This window comes from Dinoponera quadriceps, unplaced genomic scaffold, assembly GCF_001313825.1.
Source record: "Dinoponera quadriceps isolate SergipeBrazil2010 unplaced genomic scaffold, ASM131382v1 scaffold1750, whole genome shotgun sequence".
Classification (NCBI taxonomy): Eukaryota; Metazoa; Arthropoda; class Insecta; order Hymenoptera; family Formicidae; genus Dinoponera; species Dinoponera quadriceps.
Window position 1 is genome coordinate 2293204 of NW_014556445.1, and position 14406 is coordinate 2307609.

The 14406-nt window shown below is 45.8% G+C and overlaps 2 protein-coding genes across 3 annotated transcripts in view; one reads left to right on the forward strand and one right to left on the reverse strand.

Annotated features, from left to right (window-relative positions):
• Positions 1–14406, reverse strand: part of LOC106747458 (verprolin-like) — a 165224-nt gene that overhangs the window by 108955 nt on the left and 41863 nt on the right. The window lies entirely within an intron of this gene.
• LOC106747460 (transmembrane protein 230) overlaps positions 7230–14406 on the forward strand; it is a 76751-nt gene continuing 69574 nt past the window's right edge. The window contains exon 1 of the mRNA XM_014625003.1: positions 7230–7545. The gene's annotated coding sequence lies outside the window, so the exon portion shown is untranslated. The remainder of the gene's footprint in view (positions 7546–14406) is intronic.

Here is a 14406-nt window from a genome sequence, read left to right on the forward strand (position 1 = left end):
CGGCTCCGCGTGCGAGCTTGTCATCCTTTTTAGTCATCGCGCGGAATAAAGGCGAGGCGCGGGGGAAACTTTTTGGATCGCGTGTACCCGATCATCGGGGCACGGATGCATGACGCAGCGGCTCAATTAGGCATACATTCCTGCGGATTGATGTTAAACAATGGCCATTTGCCTCGTACTTTTTTCCTATCTTTCATACGACCGATGTGTTTTCCTTCGTAGTGCGTATTCATTCTCACTCGCTCGCTCGCCCCTTCGCGCGCGCGTACGGCCACGTCGCGCGGCTGACTCATCGAGGAACGATTGCACCAGCTGTACCGGCGCTGCGTTACACGACAGCGCATCGCTAATTAATTATTTTCCCCGCGCGAATAGAGTACACGCTCGCCGAAGTTCAGGGGAATATTCGGTAGAATCGCGTCGCGTTATCGTAGGGCCAACCAGGAACTAACGAACGGACGAACGCGAAACGAACGAACGGGCGGGCGAGCGAGCGAGCGCGTCGCCGAATTGTTTAATCAGTTAATTTTAATTAACACAGAGAAACGCACCGTACGAAAGACCGCGCATTAATTAAACCGTCGCTCGCTATTTGCTCTTTCCCCGCCCGGCCCCTCTGCTTTAATTACACGCCGCGTTCTCCTCTCTCTCTCTCTCTCTCGGCAGTCTCATCCTTCTTTTTCTTTGCCTTCCTTTCTCCCCTTCTCTCTCGCTGACTCTCGTCGCGCATTCACGCGTAATCGCGACGCGCAATAATAATCGCGTTCTTCAACGATAGAGAGACCGCTCGGAGAGGAAGAAAGGGAGAAAGAGAGATCCTCGGACTCTCACTCTCGGAGCCGCGCGCGCCGCTTTCTTCGTTTTATCCCACGCGGCGAGAATACCCCCGTAGTACCTACCTACCTACCTACCAGCATGCTGGTATGCGCAAATGCGTCACCGTCCGTTTTGTCACTGTTACACGTGGTCGTCGCGCCGTACGTGTGCCGCTGTACGTGCGTGTGCGTATTACGCGTCGAGCGATCGCGAACGATGCACCGCGACACCTGTAGGCCGTGGCACGATGCACGATGCGCACACGTGTCTCGGGCTTAAGTATACGTTTACATTTTACGGCGGCGAGTACAGACGCTAAACCGCTTTTACACTGGGCGGGAGAGGAGAGGACTTCTCGAATCTCTTCGAGATCGTTCGGCCTCGCGTCGATAAAGGAATCGATCGGATAAGGGAAACACGCCGACGTCGCAGCGCGTGAAATTAACGGGACGACTTTTCCGACGGAATTACTCGCGAACGAAAGGGTGTATATAGGCTGTTAGATTGACAAATTGAAATTAAATTTAAGTCAGGTCTACACGGGGTAAAATAATTTGCTGGCACAGCCGATTTTATGCTGTCGCAGCAAAATCTGTCAATTAGTTGCGTGGACGGCGAAACGATTTGTTAAGAGTACTAATTGCCATTTTCGCTGGATTGTTTGGCTGAATCTACTATTTTGCTCAACTTGCCGAGAACAAACTGGTAGATGTGATAAAACATTATTTTATTCGAACAGCAAGCTAACGTGTTCCGAGAACAAATTCACTCAGCAGAATACTTTCCGTCCTGGCAACAAAACTATTTCTGATCTCATTATGAATAATTCATTAATGCCAACCAAATTTTATCGCGGTCGTAAAGAATGTGCAGTAACAACGATATGTGGTTTCCCTAAAACAGCGAAATTATTCGTCACCGTATATAAGAGCTGGATGCTAGATATAAGTGCGTAAATAATTTATATAATGTTCTCTGTAGACTTATATAATACGAATCGAATTTTAGTTATATATTATACATATATAAAGAGAATATATACAACATATATAACTTATTTATTCACTTATGTCTAGCGGCTCTCACAGACCTCATTCGAATTTAATTTAGAATTACTCGTGCGTACATTGAGAGAAGAAATATCTAAAAAAAAATAAAAAGATATTTATCCAATAGGTACTAATAAAACATATTTATTTGTACTGACATATATGTTTTTACCTTGGAGGAAAGATTGTTTACGAACGAGAAAATACATATTTTCTTGAATCTGTAGCTCTTCGCGAGAGCAATCGTTTGTCCTATTTAAATAGAAGAATTTAGATTTGAGTAAATATGTTATAGTAGCAAGCGGATAAATAAGCTTTATTTTTTAAATATTTTTCTTTCTAGTATACGCAACGATGAGACGAAAACTCCGCAGTCGCTCGCGCTTGTCGCGTCGAACGAACTCTCGCCTCGAGAAATGTTTGCACGCGCTTATTCACAGGTAGAAAAAAAAAAGAAATGATTCTCCTGTGGAAACTGAGAGTTTCTACGGTAAGGCGGCGGAGAAAAGGCACGAACGAAAACGACTGCACCGATTGCATATTATATAATTGCGCGCGCGTTTCTACGACTGAATCATTGATCGCCGTCGAGTGTGACTGTGACGTTCTGCTACGGTGTAGCAAATACCTCAAGATACGAAGCAAACACGCCACGTAGTACGTAGCAAAGGATTATTCATGCTGAAATGTAGGATACGTTCTCCTTACTTCGTGCTTTTACTTCGAAATAACTCGCTTCTGCGCGTTTCTGCCTCCTCCTCCTCCCTCCGCCTCTGTCGAGAGCGCTTGCTTTATTCATATACGACTCGATATCTCCGCGAGGACAAAGTAACGGCCCGATGAGAGTCCAAATTTGAACGTGTCGAAATTCATCGTCCGAGTGGGCGACCCGCGAATTGTTAATTACCTTTCGGCTCGTGAAAAGCCGAGGACGGAGAATCGCCATGAATTTTCTCATCATTCCAGCGAACATAACGGTTATAGTTACGAAAAAACCGGTTATCCTTAAACTATAATAACGGTTGACCGATCGTCTCTTGGAAAATGAATGTGACCGGTAGATGTAAAAAGTAGGGGAAAAGCGCCAACCACTGATGTAGGCGTGGTAAATTGACATACCCATGTTTCTCGGTTGTAATGTATTAAACTCTGTCGGACAGAATATGAACTTTGTCCACTTTGTGTAGAGTAATTGCAACTGAAGCCACATTTTCTGGTCGCAAGCGCGTTGCGTCATTAGCGTCATTTGATTTCTCGTTGTATTGAAGATTTTGTTGAGCTATCTTCTCGTGAAAATGAAAATAATACACCAGCGGTATATGACCAGGTAATTTATTTAACAATGCTAGTTTACAGTGTGAATTTCGAACTTTTCGAATCACTTTGGATCTTCTGTCAATCTCTCTATTCTCTGTCACTGAACCTCGCAAGAAAAGTTACGATTAGATTGTCCTTTAAACCGACATACTTGAGTTTACTTTCAATTGACATACTTGAACTTTGTTGGGAAATATTATCTCACAGACTACAGTCGGAGCTATCGGCGACTGGTTTTCCTCTGTTTTTCTTGTTTATCTGTTTATTTTAGGTAGTTGCGTCGTAGAATATCGCATTTTCAGTGGCGACATTAAGAGACTCTTATATAAATTTATTTACTGAAAAAATATTTCCCTGTAACTTTATTTAACTAAGTAATAAATATTAATTTTGAGCAAAATTAAGAGAAATATACATACAATGTTGCAAACACGGAGATATTATTTATTTTTTATTTTCCTTATCAATGCTTTATTTATATATCAGTTGAGCTAATAGAATTTAAATGTATATATATGTACATAATCGGGGATATTACTATATAATAAATGATAAACTTCGTACTGCTATATTTTTAAAACAAAATGGTCAGTAATTCTGAAATGTTTGCATGTCTCCATATGTTTTTAATATCGCATTAGCTTTTTTATTAGAATTCTAAATGTGACTTAGAAGAATTTAAAAATTAGTTAGTGCTTTTATTTTATTTATTTATTTTTTCGATAATTTCTTTGATAATAAATAGTAGATGTTGTAGGTATGCCAGTTTTGGGATTTACTTTCTAGAAATATTAATCTCCAAATATCTTAAAAAATAGTTATTTGCAAAGAAATATGTAATAATTTTCACCAGACTATCGTATATTTTGAGAAAAGTATTACTGGTTTGCATCCTCGCTCATAATTTTAATTTTACACCTCCGGAAGAACTATAGAGCCTCTACAGACTATAGAACCCAAAAATTAAAAGGTATGTCGGTTTTGGTGCTTTCCTTCTATGCACCAATCACAAGTGACTTTTCTCGACACATCAGTCGCACAACTGTAGTGCTCGCTGAACGCCAACGATCAATAAGCGCGCAGAAAAGTCGTGATCGCGTCGTCTTTCGCCGATTCTCGACGGAGCCGTCTTGCAGCCGTCGCATAGTTGCAACATCGATACGCCGATTCGCTTTTGTGAATTTCAAGAGCCAGCGAGACTCCACCCCGCGCCCCCTCCCGGCCCCGGTTGCTCGTGAATAATGCGAAATAATATTGTTATCAAAATACAGGCCGTTATTAAATTATAGTGAGAAATAACCGCTTTCGGTCTGAATAGCGAGGGTCGCCTTTTTTTCCTATTATTGTGAAACCCTCGTCGACTGCACCGGCGATACTTTGGTCCGCGCGCCGGCGCGTCAAGTGGTTTACGGACGGACAATACTTGCTCGGCCGCGGCGACTACCAAGGACGGTACCATAGGCGTCTGCATTAGTGGTGCCGCTGCGGCCTTTCTCCATTTTTCGACGAGCCCCGCACGTGAAATCGGGGAAACTCGGGGAGACGATGAGGACCGCAGCCGCTGCCGGCTCGCGCAGATTACGTTTAATTCGCGCGACAAAAGCGACCTTTGTAGCTTCCGGCGCGTACGACTCGACAAACGCCCGGCGTCCCGGAAGGAAAAACAGAGGCGGCGCGATCGCTCGCGGCTTTACATCGCGTTACGTTCGGCTTACCTCGTGTTTTTCCGCGGCGAATTCTTCGCGAAGCCGCGCGTCTCGCCGGAAGATTCGCCAGGTGAGAGAAACCGCGCTTTATTCTTTCAGCGATATGGGACAAGCGCGGACACATCGTATTTACAGGTAGTGGCGCCACGGACGAACGGTGGAGGGGGGGGGTGGAGGGAATACGAGAGAATACGCTCGTTAAAACGCATTACTTCGCGTCACGTGAACGGCCCTCGGACCGCGGCTTCCCGATAGGAAGAACGAAACTTCGCCTTACGACATTTATCAAACGCCGAATTGTACGCGCACGCAGCGACGATTCGCCGCAATACACATAGACGCGAGGGAGATACTCTCCTTCGGCGTTACCGCTATATTCAGCCGCTATGGTAAAGCGTATGTATCTGGAAGATTTATTAAGCGAAATGTTTCGCCACGCTTCGAGGGCCGTTAATAAACCGTTTACGGCGCGCGCGCGTTTCCACACCTTTCCCGGCGGCGAGAGTTCGCCGTAAAATCTCCAGATTAATTATCGCGCGGTCGATCGCGCGGCCGATCGATCGATCGATCGATCGCCGCGATCGCGAGAGATGGACGATCAAAAGCGGCGCGATGCGAGGCGAAGGATTCGCGCGACCGTGGACCACGCGTCCGATTTGTCAATAACGTAAATGAGTAACGTGAATAACATTGAAAGCTTAAAAGTTTCTAAGCGACGACGACGACGAGCGCGCGGAACGGAGCGGAGATCCACCGGCGGCGACGCCAATGACTTTAAACAGACTGCAGCCTCGCCTGTATCACCATTGGCGTATAACGTCCCGCTAATCGCTGCTGTGTTTGCCGTCGTAACGCGTTACCCGCGTTTACCGCGATCGTTTCCCGTCAAAATCGTTATTTCCGCTCGACGACCGCTGCCAGCGCGTAATTAAATATGAATGTTTCGCAAACCTGAGGTCAAACAAGCTCGAGTCGGCTTTAGATGAAAAGAGTGACTGGAAAAAAAAAAAAATAATACGGACCTGCTCGCAAAACTCGGGAATATTTTTGGAATCTCGACGACACACGAAGACAAAGCGACGCGGCGTATTTATTCCGGGACGGTCCTCGAAATTGGATCGGCGGAGCACCCTCTCGCAATGAATGATTTAAATATTCGCTCCATTACCGTGCACGAACGTTAATTCACGAATGAAATCTCTCTGTGTCTCCCCTCATCCCCCTCCTTCTCTCTCACTCTCCCTCTCTTTCTCGATAGTGCGCTCGATTACATTGTATTGTCGGCTAAAAAATAAAGCAACGTTCCGCAAAGAGAGAGCTCGATCGGGAGAGCATTGAGAAACGTTTTTTTCTCGCGTCGCTCTGCCTTCCTTTATATTTATTATTATTCATGTTTTCGTCGACGTGTATGCATATTAATATGAAATATTTCGAGGCTGCTTAATGAAATCCGCCGCGCGCAAATATAAATTATAAATAGCGCAAGCGAAATAATATATGAAGAAATATGTCCGTGTTTTCGACGAAGCGCTCCATAATAAGCCGCGCCGTATATCCCACATTTTCCATATTTTCGTTATCATAACTGTTATCTCTTTTAGTTGGCATATTTATTTTACCTCGTGTGTGTGCGCGCGTGCGAGCTATATTTCGCCTCGCATATAACGCGCGGATAAATTTCATAGTATTTTTAATGACACGAATACTCCCACGCTCTGAGAATCCGTGCTAATGCGCGAAAAGTAACATACGTTTTACCAGTTTGTTCGTCGTCTTACAATTGAAAACAAAAAGAGAGAGAGAGAGAGAGAGGGGAGAAAGCCGCACAGATAAAACCTAGTAAAGGGAACGTGCGCCTCGCTCGCCTTAAAATACTGGCCCGTCCATTAGAGTATTAATGCTAGCAAGATACGTTTTATCTCGAGCATTATCAAAAGCGGAGGATGAGGAGGGCGAAACTTTGGATTTCATGTTTGAAATTAAGCTTATGCAACGAAGAAGATCCGTATCGTCGGTATACGGCGGCGGCGCCATTTCGTTGCCAAGTCATTTGAACGAGCGTGGCCGAACACGGTGCCCGCTGTGTTTTTCCGCTTTCTCATAGCGCGGCAGCGATATATATGTAGATATATATATACATATCGGTGGCCATCTAAATATTTTAAAAGGTCGTCGCCGCTGCGCGCGCGGGAGAGGCGAATAGAGGCGACCAACTCGACGTGAAAATTCCGTTTAACGTCTAACAATTTCCCGGAGGACGTTATTCCGCGACGTTACTCGCGCTTCCTCGGACGTTTCTCGTCGAACACTCGGACTCTCGCTGACCGGTGACGAGGACGGCGACGACGCGTTTTTCGGCGGTAATGCCGCGTCATTCGCGCGCGAATCGTCTCGCGACAAGGACGCGATGTTGTTGAATCGGAAAAGAATCCAGTCCGCCGTGGCTCACTCGACGGTGATTACGTGAACAATGAACTCACCAATGGACGATATAAATCTATCTATCAAGGGCATGTAAAAGTTCGCCGGGTCGTTGGTGATCTCATCGGGTTAAAAAACGAGTCATTTCACAGACGCGGAATCTTACGAATCAAGCGGAGTTACCTGGAAAGTGGCAAAGAATACGGGCAGATAACAGGTACTCGGATTAAACCGTGGTATGTATCTTTTGCTGTTGAGAAGGTTCGCTCACTAAATGCCGTATTTCTAATGGCGCATCAAAAGGGCCTTTCATAAATTTATTACTTATCAAGCAAAATTACGCACTCCATACATTGATTTTATTATCCAAATAATACGTATTAATTTGAAACGAGATAAATATATACATGTATATATACAATATTATAGATAAAAAAGTATTATTATCTTTTATTTTTCTTTTTATATTTGGTTAAACGCTCTTCAATAAAAGAAACGTAGCTGGAAATCTGACAAACTCTGACAGGCTCCTAATATTTCGAGTATTTCAGCCGATGAAAACACGAGTACTTCAGATACGCGAAAGAAAACGTTATATTGCGCGTTCAACTCGATGTATCCCTTTTTCTTTCATCCTGCGAGCATTCGCAGGAAAGGTTATTATCGATCGCCGCCCCCGAAGCTAAATTGCGCGAATAACATGCCTTTTGTCTCCGGTCGCCATGGAAAATTTCGGAAAACTCATTCCTGCGAATGTTCGTGAAACCAAAACTGCACGCAGCGCTCTGGGAAAACGATCGCGAATTTCACTGAACTGTTCCTCGAGTATGCGAGCTCCGATGAGAATAGCGTAAAGATCGAATCAGCGGCGAGCCTCGCATTGCGATTGAAAGAAACGCCATCGTCTCAATCTCGATCTCGGTTTATCGAACGCGCGAGATCACACAAGCGTGACACGCGAATTTATTCCATGAGCGAATCGACCGCTCACGGGAACTTCACGATAAATATACTCGTATGTTTCAAAGTTTACGCGTGTATGGTGTGTGTATGTTTGATAAATATCGCGCGTAGCGCGATTCGTAACGCAACGTTCGTTTAATTTCGTCGGGCGCGGGTAGTTAGTCGGTCTCGTTTAATTTTCAAAAACATCTCGAAATCCCTCAAATTGAATCCAAATACTCGACGGTCCAAAGTGCTCAAAATATTTGAGTATCAAATGTTTCATCGGTTGATTCGAATGCGCGCGATATACATTGCGCGATTGAAACACACTCTCGTGTACTTTTAACTATCGAATCGCCGGATGTTACATCGATCCGATTTTAAGACCCGCACGTCCGAAATATCGAGTGGAGCTCTCGTTGAAAAAATTCGATCGTCAAAAATCTCTAAATATCTCGCGCAATATCTCGCAACGATACTTCGCGCACACGAACCCCCGCACGAACGAGAAACTTTGAGTCCGTGCGAGATACGTGGGTAATATAATCAGGCACGGTAACGATTTAACTGTTAGAAATTGTGAAAAAAGTGGATTTCGTTCTTGAAAATATAAGAAAATAGTGAGTCAGCTTTAAAAAAAAGTGAATAAGAAGTGAGTCTCTTCTAAATAATTTGTACGTTAAAAATTAAAATGTTTACCTATTGTATGACTCCTCTAAAAGATTAAAAGATTAAAAACATCGACCTTAAAGTAAAGGTCAATAAAGAGCGAAATTTGAATTTTGGGGAACAAAAAAGCTACATAATACATAGAACCCAAAATCTACTTTAAATTCAGTTTTAGGAGTGTATTTAGATAGAATAAGGCTCTTCACAGAAAGAAATTAAATTCTTTGTGTTTTTTTCAAATACATTTAACGAAATAAAATAAAAAATAATATTTGAGTTCAGTTAAGCCACAATATATTTTCAGGATATTGGGATATTCTAGATCTTTTCAATCAACAAAGGGGAAATTTGATAAATAAAAAAAATATTTAAATTATGGGATTTTTCGTTGAAAACAGACTAGTTAGTTAACTATGAATAATATTCAAAAAACAATATTCAACAATACCCAATAATATTCAATTAAAAGAAAACGCAGAAGTTTTCCTGACGGTCATTATCTGTTTTCTCGGGTTCGTTTGTAAATAACTCGTTTTTGCTTGGGAAGAACAAACAAAAATTACGGATAGACAAACGTGGACAAATCGTGGACAGTTTTCACTACGTAAATGGAAGAAAACACAGATGCACTCATGACGGTCATTGTCTGTTTTCGCGACAAATCTGATGAAACAGCTTAAAAATGAAATCACAGTTTCTCACTTTATGAACATCGTGTCGCAGTCATTATCACTTTCTGTTCTCTTTGAATCTAACATTTTGTCTTTTAAAGAAGCCAATTAATACACATGACTTTTCGTGATCGAGTATTTTTCAAAGGGCTGAAGTCGAGTTAGAAAAAGCGAGAAAAGCGAGAGAAGAGATATTTTCTTAAAAGTGAGGAAAATGTGAAATATTCGGAAATAAGTGAGGAAAGTGAGTGAATCGCTTTCATGCCTGTATAATTATCCGCGTATGTACCGGCGAGCGGAACGACTCGCGCCTCTGTCAGCGAGACGCGAGTGTCAGGCCGGCGACAGGACGCGGCCAATAGCGCGCGGAAGATCCGCTCCTTGCCTCTTGCTTCGCGGTACGGCGGTTTTAATAAAGGCGACTCTCGAAATATGTAGTTCCTGGACGCGGTCCAAGCGCGGACGCGGGTACAATTATTACTCTCTCGCTTTCTCGGCGCGATTCGCGCGAACCGGTCGGTCGGCCTCTCCCGCTAAGTCAGCCAACGATGTTGCGGAAAAGCGTAGGATTTTCGCATCGCTCGAAAAAGAGGAAGCCACCATCGCGGAGCGGTGACTCCCGGGAGGGTGAGCGAGTCGAGGGTCAGGTTTAAGGGCTGTTGGATAGGGAGGATGGATCCGGGCTGTTTTCAAAAGACACACTACACAACGCGTCCGACCCCTCTGAATACCAATTAACGTGAATTACGTGGCTACATGAAACTCGAGAGACCGCGCCGGTCCGCCTTGCCCTCGTGTTCTTTCCGTACCTTCCTCGGATTCATTTTGCTCTTCCATCTGTCGCGCGCTCCGATCTCGCTTTTCCTCTCATATCGCTCGTTGCAGCGCGCCGATCGTAAGAGAAAAAAGGAAGATGTTTCAGCAACAATTTACGGTAGCGCGGCAATGTAAATCATCGGTTGGGACACCGCGGGCGCGCGCAACGCGCCGAATCGTTTACAATTACGTAGCTGTAATCGAGTTCTCGTAATTACCTCGAGGTAAATCAATCGAGGAGAGCGAGTTTATCTCGCCCGCTGCTCGCTGCACGTAATCTCCGTGTGATCTCATACTGAACATCGCTCTCCGCTTCTCTCTCTCTCTCTCTCCCTCTCTTTCTCTCGTCAGGGAGCTCCGCACTCTCCCCAGATAATTCTCTCCACGAAGTATGATAAAAGATCATCGACCGTAAGGTCATTATCGGCGGTCGGGAGGAAAAAAGGTATCGAGTGGATACCTTCGGTATTCGTCGCGCCGTTAAAAAAAGAGAATAGACGAGAAAGTTGGTTTTACGGTCGGGGGGATGTCGAGGCCTCAAGTATTGACAATGAATAGTTTTCTTCCGCGACGGAAAGCCGGCGAGGGTGGGTTAGGACGGGGAGAAAAAAGGAGAAGAGAGAGAGAGAGAGGGGACTGCAAAATAGAAAGAGGCAGTAAGAGAACATGTGGCTTCGTGCGAGCGGCACGAGAGTAGCGGAGAGATGAGACTCGGTGAAGGAGGGTACAGTAAAGGGGGATGGAGAGAGAAACGGGAAAGATGGAGAGAGAGAAATTTGATAGGAGGGGTAAGTTACCATGGAAACGCGTCGTTCTCTCCCGTCCGGACTCTCTCGGAAAGGGATATACAGGTGTACGTGTTTACACACACTTGCATTACACACACACACACACACACACGTCGTCGTCGTCGTAACGCGGTGTAAGTACCGCGGACATTCGTATGAGAAGTCGTATTTTATGGGACGATTTCTCGTTCGGGATTGCGTTACAACGTGTCGCCGGGTTTAATTTGCATCTTTCTCCCCGAGAAAGAGATAGAAAGGGGAAGAAAGAGGGAACGAGAAGGGGGCATTATCAATCACAAGCGGATACACGAGTCAGATATTTACATCGCGAAATTTTGTGGAAAAATCCACTGCGATCCGTCGATTTCCGACGACGACGACTCGACGAGATCATCGACGCGAATTCCCGAGATCCTCCTTCCGTTCGTCCTCGCGACGCGAAGATTCCGCGCGCGGCGTCGCTCGGAGCGAGCGCTTCAGCGAAACGCGACGCGTCGGACGCGCCCGAGCACGAACGCTATCATTAGCATTTATATTAAATTAACCTCCTTCCTCATTTTCATAATGCTCTCGGGCCGTGGCGAAATCGAAATTACCGCTCTATCGCAATTAACCACACGCTAAAAAACCCGTCGCGATGGAACGCAACGATCGCGGAGCAACGATGAGAGAGCGATCGGCGGGCGACACACTCCGTCGCGAATCCGTCGCGAGTTTTACGATCGCGCGAATTTTTTCGAGAGCGATTACGCAGCGCTACATAGTCCTTCGCGAAACGCGCACACGTACGCACACTGAAAGGGAGAAATAATCACGGGCTCCGTTCCGGGCGCGACTATGACGACGACGACGACCGAATTATAGCGCGTTAATTGCGCAAGCGGCGTAAAATAATACGGTCCGCCCGCGAGAATTCTGAAACGGAACTCTCATCAACCCCTCATTTACCTGTCAAAGGTGGGAATCAGAGGCGTCGTGCGTAAAGATGAACGATTCGTAGGTCAATGGGGCCTCGGGGGATACACCCGAGAGGAATAGCACGCGGAGCTCTCCTCCGCGAGCGTCTTCCGGCCGCGCGAGCGCGCACGTTGGACTCCGGGAGAGCGCATTGGCGTAGAGAGCGACCCGGCCCGGCGACGGAAATAGAAAACCGATAAATTTAAAAGCGATTATACGTGACACACCGGCCGACGTGAATCGGCCGGTTCGACGCGCGCGCGCGCGCACAGGCGAGATAACGCGTCACCGCCGCGAATCCTCCTTTTGCGGAAGAGGTCGTTAACGAGTCAGGTAGCACTTACTCGGAAAACCATTACTGCGCGGGAATAATAATAATAATCCCGAAGGAAAAAGGCCCAAGAGAGAGAGAGAGAGAGAGAGAAAGAGATGTCGAGGAAGATTTAAACGCGATATCCACGACAGTGGCGTACGTATTATTTCAACCCGCTGAAGAGCGCGAAGAACCTGTATAGCAGCCGATTAAGACATCGTTCTTTAAATAACACGTCCACCACGTCCAACCTGCTTTTCGCGACTGTGCGCGCGTCGCGTCTGTCCGTTTTTTTTTAACGTGACATATTTCTTTTTTTCCCTTTTTTTCTTTTTTTTTTGCAAACGCAAACACCACTTCTCTTTCTCCCTTTCCCTCCCCTCTTTTTCGCTCTCTCTCGCTCTCTACGCCGTCATTCGAGATAGTCGAGATATTAATTTCAATACGCGCAGCGAGTAACGCGATTTTTTCCCACGAAAGAGAACTCAAGAGGGAAGCAAAATCTCGAAACGCCAGTCTCAAAACAATCGATGATTTATTATCCGTCATGCCTCCGTACTCCGCGCATCGCTAATGAGGGGGACACGATTATTTATTCCGCGTGTTAATCTTATTGTCGATGCAAGCCCCCTTCCGCCAGCCTGCTATCTCTTTTCAGTCCCCCCCCCCCCTCCGCGCCTTATTCGTTAACAATCTATTTCGCTGCGCGCCGTGCGCACAGCTTCCCCCGGAGCGTGAACTGGTTTCGAACGAGTGCCATGCCTTTTACGTTTTCTGGTTTTTGTGCTCCTCACGAAGGGAGACAAGGGCCGACGACTTTTAATGGACGACAGGGCGAGCCGCATAGGCGTAAACCGCGACTTTATCGCCGCCACTCGACCAGGACAACGGAGGTTGACGCCGCTGTTAATTGGGATAGATACGCTAATTTCATCGCGATGAAAATCCCATCGTTTCCTCAGGACATTCGCGTTCTCGCTCGACGCGAATCGCGGGACGATTCGGTGGGCGCGATTGTAATTGTTAAAAATTTATCCGATAAGCGCGAGACAGCCGAGAACGTGTTTCCTCTCCGTTTCCAGTGGAAACGGAATTTACGGATACGTACGTCGAAATTGCTCGGTTTATCGTTTCATTCGATGATAGATGTTGCCGGAGCAAATGTGATCTTTCGATGAAGTGAACTTTAATGGAAAAGGAATAAAAGTCGTACATATCGCGACTGGGAAAATCAAATGAGATTTCTACGGAGCCGGGACGCGCAGCCGGCGGGGGACAAAATCGAAACGGAAATATTTGTTCTCGAGTACACGGGTGGTACCGGGTAGCGGCGCAAAAATTTCCCCCGTCCCGCTTCATGAGCGCGACGCGCACGTACATTTTGTTTCAAGAATATTGATCCCGCGCGACGTTTAAGCAGACGCGCGTAACGAACGTACTCGAGTACGACTAATCCGTTTCGCGCGAAAATTTTTACGCCCGCCGTCGGTGCCGTCGGAGGGAAAAATTCCTGGGATTTTCACGGACGTATTTACGAAGGATACATATTTTTATTCCGATCGGAAAGCGGCGCGGCGAAATCCCGAATCGCAATTTATTGAAAAACACACGTCGGCGAAATTGGCGCGGGCGAAATCAATTGCTGTCCGTAATTTTCGCCGTTACCAACGTTAAATAATTGGTTTACATTTGTAATTTTTCGACGTTTGTTAACGTTTCTCATTAAAGACCGATATCAAATAAATGAATAGTAGACCGACACGAGCGCGCGCGATGTAGCGGCGGCCGTTGGTACGTGCTTTTCGCCTGGCGGCCGATTATCGAAAAAGCAAAGCTCGAAACTCGTGTTTGCGTGTTTGAACTCGTCCGAAATGGCTCGATACGAAAATGAGGCCACACCCGGTCCGGGACGCGCGCTCTCTGCAATATAAAATAATA